The following is a 7,933-nucleotide window of genomic DNA, read 5'->3' as shown; positions in this document are numbered from 1 at the left end:
TTTAAAAATTCTGAGTTGGAGTTCTTACATGGGCTTCCTTACTATTTCTGAGGTGATTTTTTTTTTCTTTGCCTCCGTTGCCTTTGCCCTCGTATCCCGTTGTGGTTTTATATTCATTGTTAGACTCTTCCCTGCTTTCGTGTTCCGTTGGCTTTTGGTTTTGAAACAGGGTCTTGCTGTATCTCGGCCTGGCATGGAACTCATTATTGGGGGCTCTCCTGCTACTTCTTGACTGTGCCCATTGCTCCTGCTTGGCTTTTTTTTTTTTTTTTTTTTTTTTTTTGGTATGTTGCTTTTCCAGTGTGAATCCTTTTCCCTTTTCCCAAGCCTTTGAGGACAAACCCCTTACGTTTGGCTCAGCCTGCTTCAGCCCTTGATCAAGCCCTTCCTTCAAGCTATGGCTGTCCAGTCTTTGACTTCCTCCAGAATATTATAGCCTACCCCTCCTTACTATTTGCATCTGTAGACGGCTCCTCCCCGACAGTCACCAGGTTATTTCTCTCAGCCTCAGTTTCTTCCCATCCTTTCCATGGCTGCTCTTGTTCTGGAAGTTTCTCTGTCGTCTTTCCTTCATTTGGAATTTTTTTGGGGTTGTTTTCTCCTCCCCTCGGTATTTTTTCCTAGTGTCCTATTTTAGTTTGTCCTTGTCACAAGTTAGAAGCCATTGTTGCAGAATCTAAGGATAGAAAGGAGCTTTTTTCCCACCCCCTTCAAACTTATACCAGTTTTCTCAAGGCTGTTGGGGTTGGGGCTTCTCTTGTGTGTGTATGGGGCAGGAGGAGTAGGGTTCCTTTGTTTTTGGTTTTTGGTGGGTGGTTGTTGTTGTTGTTGTTGTTGGGTTTTGTCTGTTAGTAAGGTCTTCAGGGTAAGGTCAATAGGATGGGAGTGTGGGCCTGGATGCCTGCCTAGTGGTGTTGGAAAGATGGGAATTGGATAGTAGGTTTCTTCTATGTGTCACAGAGAATGTTCTGGATGCAGAGGGGGAAGCCCTAGAATTAAGGTAATATTACTCACTAATGGACAGACTGTCTCTCAACAGACACAACCATGTGAGTAGCCATCAGAGGGACAGCCACATGAAGAGCTGATTGGTTCTCTGAGGAACAAATGGTGCCACTTTGAGCCAATGAGCTCGTGTGCTCGCCAGGGCCTTTTAACACGTGGGGGCGGGGCAGGTGGGCCTCTGCCTGTTGCCTTCTCTCTCAGCAGAGCAATTGTGCTGAGTGTTCAGGCCACCTTGTCAGCTGACCATAGTCAAGCAGCAGTGTGGTAAGTGAGCTCAGCATAGAAGAGATGACTGGCTGTCCAGGGTAAACATGCTGAAGAGATGGAAGGGTTGGAGTGAGTCTTATTTGCCATTAAATGCTACAAGCCATTGAGAGAAAGAAATATGTGATTAAAAATAGATTTTTTTCAACATTCTTATAAAAATCTCATGAAGAGTATAATTTTCCTTAAAGGGGGTAATACACCATGGTTTTAAAAGCATATTTTTCCTCTGTGGGAGGCTTAGAGTTAAAACCCACGTAGATCTTGATACGCAGCCTAAATTTGGCATCAGGAAATGGGAAATTGCATCTTTAAGCAGAGTACAATCAAAAATGAATTACAATAAATCCTATATAATTGCATAGGTCATTCTCTTTAATGAGATTTTATTAACCTGACTGTCAAGCTTTTGAGTCAGGCAGATATTTTATCTTCTTCAACTGATAAAAGTGTCAGCCATAAACCACCATATAAATATTCATAAATCTACACATCTGTGGCAGCCTATCAGCATCATTCTTTTGGACATTAAAAGCATTCTAATTACTTTCTGTCTAGCAGAGCTGAAATGCTGCCTGCTATAGTATGTGCTTGGCAGGCATGATGGCTTTTGTTTGCCATCACAAACAGCAGCATCCTATTTTATATACCGATGGTCCAGGACAGAGTCAGGGATTGACTGAGCAGGATGAATATTAGGAAGCACCACCTGCTTTCGATAGCACCGAGTATATTAACTCATCTGTTAATTTTTGACACATCATTGATTTATTTATTTAGAAAAATTGCATTCTGTTTTGCTGTGTTGATGTTTGCCACTATGGAAAAAGATTGGTTGGCTTTTTTTTTTTTTTTAAAGGCATCCTTCATTGATTTAAGACGCTGGTGCTGTTTCTCCAAGACAATCCGATTTCCTAAGTTCTGGTTCCTGTACCATACCATGAAGTCCTCTTAAAAAGAGGTTAACATTCTAAGGGAACCCTCTATTTTGAACTAGTTGGAAGTGCTTTGGTAGATGTAACGCATGCGGATACAGAATAGGCCACTAAAATTTTTTTGCTTCTACGTTTTTAATATTAATGTATTTTACCCTTGGCTGAGCTAAAATCAAAAGGTTACCACTAATCTTCAGTGCTGTGATCTCCCTCTCAGAGGCGGAATTCTCTGAGGGATCGACTGTGATGGGCACATTCTGTGCACAGCTTTCCCTACAAAGAAGGCCGCTGGAGTAGAGAAGAGGCAGCGTGTGATAGATAGCCTGGCTCCCATCCTCCTCTCAGGCACTTATCAGATTGAGGATGAATTAAAACCACAAGTGCAGAAGAATCTCAAGAAATGGAAATCTTAATTAAAAAATAATAATAATCATGAGTTTAGGCTTTAGAATCAGGGTGGGCACAGTCCACACCATGCTGTTACCTCCCAGTAGGCTGCGCTGTAAAGCATACTAAGTGGTCATCCAGAGGGCTTTGGAATTGTGATTTATTAACATTGTGGGGACGTTAGGGAGAGACAGTCTTTAAAAGCCCGTTTGTAGACTGTTGACTTTATACTTCCTGAGTGTGAGGCAGTTTATGACAAGAGATTAAAAAAAAAAGTTAAGAAAAAAAAAAACAGTTAAGAAAATGAAAATTCCACGTCCATGCTTTGCTCAGTTAGATTCCAGGGTCAGCAGTCCTTCAGTTGGATTCATAGGGAACAGAACTTTTCTCCCTTTCTTAGTGGCAAGGGACTGCACACTTCCTGCGTTCCTAACTGTAGGTCTGTCCAGAAGTTGAAGTATTGCTGATTGTGGTGCATATGAAATAAGAGGCCCCCTTTCTCTAATGCAATGCTAATATTTTTTATCACACTCTTCTGTACGTTGGTGCTAAAAATATACTGCCCAGATACGTCAGGGTTTTGAAAAGAGGGAAAATTCAACCTTAACAGTTTATATTCACTATTTTTCTGTAGACTGGTTCTGAGAGCAAATTCAGAATCTTTGAAAATCTGCCTTTCAAAATCTGCAGGCAAAAACTATTATGATCATCACTATTCTCTGATTTTTGTCTGAGTACACTTTAATAGATTATCTTCATAATGTAGTATATTACATAATGATTTTTTCTCAGCATGTTATGAGTTTATCCTTCAATTAAGAAAACAAATCACGCTTGTCCCTAAGTCAGATTTTTTTCCCCTTAAAAATCCATGCTGTAATGTGATTCATCAGTATGATTAAAACTACTCAGTGTTTGTAGGACACTGAACAAATGTATTTGAGCAGCTCTTTCTAGAAGGTTCTGTTTTAGCCTTTCCTTTTGTATTCCCTTTTGTCAAGGTTATGGTAAAGGTGTATAAGCTGTAAATCAATTGGGGCCGTGATGATTAAAATGCAAGCAGTAAATACAATGTAAGGTCTTGTGCGGGATTATAGGATTAAACTGAATGAAAACCCGCTCTGGTGGTAGAGGTGAGCATCCCCAATCAATACCATCCTTTGATTTTTACTAATAAAAGAACAAAAACAAGGAAGTCAAATAGCAAGAGTGAAACACCTCTCCCCTTGTGCGGTTCAACTGTTCGCCTCCTAGGCCAATAAAGAAATGGCACCTAAGAAATGTAGGACTTTGGACAGAGGTACAGAGCAGGACTCTGCGCTTTCATCAGTGACCAGGTTTCAGTTCAGGGTTTTTAGCTGAGCCACGATGTTCTCTGCCAACCCTGTTTTTATCTTCACTTAGATGGTCTACACTCCTGAGCTCTGGCCCCATGGTGTATGTATTTAGCTAGATATTTCAAGTGAGAGTGGACCAGCAGAGGCCTTCAGAGTGGTCTGTGGAAAGATTCCTAGGACTTGACCTTGTCATGGGAAAATCTAAGGAAGACTAGGGTAGTATTGCTCCCCAAACAGGAAGTAGTCTGGAGAGATGGCTCAGTGGGTAAACTGCTTGCCTTGCAAGTGTGTAAAGCCAAATGCTGTAGCACAAGCCTGAAACCCCAGCACTCCAGTATAGCAGATAGGAGATGGAGATGGAGAATCTCGGCCTTGCTGGGCAAGGCTGGTATGTGCACTGAAGACAGTGTTCCAACAAGGTAGAAGGTGCTGACACCTGAGGTTACCCTCTGACCTTTACAGGCGATAAGGTACACATCCCTCCACACACAGATTTCTTTTCTTTTCCTTTCTTTTCCTTTCTTTTCCTTTCTTTTCCTTTCTTTTCCTTTCTTTTCCTTTCTTTCTTTCTTTCTTTCTTTCTTTCTTTCTTTCTTTCTTTCTTTCTTTCTAGAAGGTGGCGCATGCCTTTGATCCCAGCACTTGGGAGGCAGAGGCAGGGGGATTTCTGAGTTCGAGGCCAGCCTGGTCTACAAAGTGAGTTCCAGGACAGCCAGGGCTATACAGAGAAACACTGTCTCAAAAAACAAAAACAAAAAAAAAAAAAAGAGAGAGAAAGTAAGAAAATGAACCAAGAAGAAAGTAGTCCCAGAACTTTAGCCTCTCAAAGGTGGTCTTGTTTTCACCCCCTGCCTTGGTTGAATAAATTTGAAAACACTGTTAAGACAAAAGGTTCTGTATTACGGGAGGAATTGGGGGGAGTTGAGGCCCAAGACCAACATTGGGTGACTTCCAAAATTGCCCATCCTGTTCTCTATGTTGGAGAATTCATAGGAATAATAGGAACAAAAATTTATGACATCTATCCCTCATTTCCCCCTGCCAGCTCCTTCCTATCTCCTGGCCCACATGTGCATCTCTCAACTTAATGTCTTCTTCTCTGTAATAACCCACTAAGTCCAATTAGTACTGTCCATATATGCATGGGGGTGTGGCAATGCACTGGAGCATGGGCACCCCCCCAAAAAGCATTCTCATGAGCTATCAACTGCCAATAGCTCTGAAGTTAAGGATAGGGGCTTTTGAGTTGGGCAGTTCTTGTGCAGTCACCCTGTTTTTTTTGAGACAGGGTCCCTCACTGAACCTGGAGCTGTCTGGTTAGCTATACTGACTAGCCAGCAAGCACCAGATAGCTTCCTGTCTCTGCCTCCCCAGTGCTGGGATAATAGGCATTTATTGTGCGCCTCCTTTCCCGTCTTTTTCTATAGGTCTATAGGTGCTTAGGATGGAACTCAAATCCCCATGCTTGTACAGCAAGCTCTTCACCTAGGAGCTCTCTCTCCAGCATTTACCTCACTGATTGGGCTACATGGAGCCTGGATCTATCGATCGACCTCTCTCTCTCTCTCTCTCTCTCTCTCTCTCTCTCTCTCTCTCTCTCTGTGTGTGTGTGTGTGTGTGTGTGTGTGTGTGTGTGTGTGTGTGTGTGTGTTGGTGGTACTTTACCAGTTGCTCTGTCTCCCCATCCCTTTTATATCTGAGACCTGTAGTTCTCTCTGGGCAGAAGAGTTTGGGCTCAGAATTCCCCAGAATGGTAGCATTGTACACAGACTTGGGGAATGGATACTTCTGTATATTGGGGGCACTGCTGGGATTTCTTTGTCTTCCAATCAAGTAATTGAACCAGGACACTTGGATCTCTCTTCCCCAATACCTACTTCATGAAATTGCACTAAGAAAAAAAACCATGGTAGACACTGAGTTTCAGACATAAGTTCAGTGTCTGCCTCTCTGCCTTTGGCATTGCCCCACTTCCCTACCCTCCCACCATGTTTTCTGAGAATCGACCTCACTGTGCTGCCCAGGCTGGTTGCCAACTCCTGGGTTTAAGTGATCTTCCTGGTCTCTTGAGTAGCTGGGGTGATACTTCTGTAGCACAGCTCATAGATAGCACAGACTGCTAGACCCGTGGTTTCATTCATCATACATGCTGAGTTTTCTAGGGGATTTTTACTACATGTGTCATCTCTACTCCAAAGAAGACCTCCAAAGAATCCTTCTTCTTCTTTTCCAGACCAAACAAAACAAAAGTATCTAGCCAGTGTTTTCAAAGAAAGCCTGTAGCTAGCTACATTTTTATCATTATCTAAGAGTTTCTGGCACCTGGGTTCTCCAGTGTTTGTCTGTTATTATGAATCTAGAAGAAGGAATCTGAGGCAGCCTCCTCCTCCTGAACACACCCTGAGAAGTGTCACTCTGTACTAGTGAGATCTGTTTCTACATGGTGGTGAGCGGGAGGAGAGGCAACCACTTTCAGTCATATTTTAAAATGACTTTGGACAACACTAAATAATGCTTTCAGAATTTGGGAGTGTAAAGGTGTCCATTATACTCCCTATTGGTAATTGTCGTCTCTGAGGCTAACTGCCTCAGTCTGCTACCTAAGCCTAGTCCTGGGAGCTTTTAGTTTCTACAGTCTTAATCTAGGCCTAGAGTGTTTTCAGCCTCTGAGACTTGCTGCTGAATAAGCTCACCCCTTTCTAGTTCTTTCTCATCTCTAGTTGTCTGGTTCAACTCTGTTGTTCTGGCCCGAAACTCCTCTCCATGCTAATTCCATATGGCTTCCCTGGGCTTCTCTCTCCTGAATTGCTCGGCTTGGTCCCAGACTAACTTTAGCTGTGTGTTCTAATCTGGCCCCTTCTCATTTCCTTGCTCGGTCTGTCTTCTCCTGTGTCTAGCTTGTTGTCTCTGTGCAGCCTGTCTCTATACAATCATCCCAGTAAAACTGCCTTCTTTTCTCTTTTTCTCTCTGTGTTCTTTTGAGAGTTGAGCAGATCCTATTCTGCCAGATCTTTCTCTGATTCGTCACTTTGTCAGCCAGCCCATTAGACATCACTTTCAAACATGGCTGTTTCCTTCTATGGACTTACTTTATGTTCATTGTTTGGGATTAAAGGTGTGTACTAAGGGTGTGTCTGTATTGTAGCCAGAGGGATTAAAAGTGTATGCTGAGCCACACTAAAACTAGAAAAAGGGTTTTTTTCAGTAAATAACACAATCTTGGGGTTTATGTTATGATCAAACATCCTGCAACATGGGAGATTTTTTTTCTTTGTCTTTGTAGTAAGTTGATTGTTTTTTCTTTATTTTTTATTTTCCACTGCTTGACAGTGTGCTTAGAGTTCAGATTTTTGGGGTTTGTGGCCCCCACCCATGCCTTTTCCCCTTTTAGGAGACTGGGCAGTCCAGTGCAACTGGCTTTGAGAAGAGAAGCAACCCATTTTCAGATAGAGCTGCTGCTGCATCTCTCTAAACGCTGACCTTGACAAGGATTCCAGATTAGGAAGGCTGTTGAACCCAGGTGTTGGTGACAGTTTTCTTTCATGCTCATTCTTTGCCTATAGAGCCCTCTGTGGTACCTTAGATTTCTAGTGAGCTCTTCACAAGGACTTATCTCTCTGCTCCAGTTTGCATCTGGGAGCTGCGTGGTTGTGGCAGGGATTGTATCAGCTGATGAATAGCAAGGGCAAGAGGGCACTCCAGAAATAGCAGTAATGATTGCAGTTGGGCCTCCTATCAATGAGGAATTGAGTCTGCAATGGCTGGCTCGATTCATTAGAGTAAGGATATTAATGAAGCTGAAGGTGTGAGTTCAGACCTGTGCAGGCCAGAGAGGGATACCTTCATGTGGTTCCCAGGCTTTTCTCAGAATAAGGGGCCGGGGCACCCACTGGTCACAGAACAATAGGGAGCTGTGCCTCAGTTCTGTGGTGGGTTCACTGGGCCTTTTGTGTTGTAAGGTTAAGCTGAAAATGGAGGACCTTGCTTCTTCCATGCCTGGCTGTT

The 7,933-nt window shown here is 42.9% G+C and overlaps 1 protein-coding gene across 2 annotated transcripts in view; it reads left to right on the top strand.

Annotated features, from left to right (window-relative positions):
• The window catches only part of Bend4 (BEN domain containing 4), a 34,974-nt gene that overhangs the window by 1,822 nt on the left and 25,219 nt on the right, over positions 1-7,933 (top strand). The gene's annotated exons all lie outside the window — the stretch shown is intronic.

Source organism: Arvicanthis niloticus, chromosome 7 (assembly GCF_011762505.2).
Source record: "Arvicanthis niloticus isolate mArvNil1 chromosome 7, mArvNil1.pat.X, whole genome shotgun sequence".
In the NCBI taxonomy this organism is placed as follows: Eukaryota; Metazoa; Chordata; class Mammalia; order Rodentia; family Muridae; genus Arvicanthis; species Arvicanthis niloticus.
Note: the sequence above shows the minus strand (reverse complement) of the source record. Positions and strands in the feature narration are given on the sequence as shown.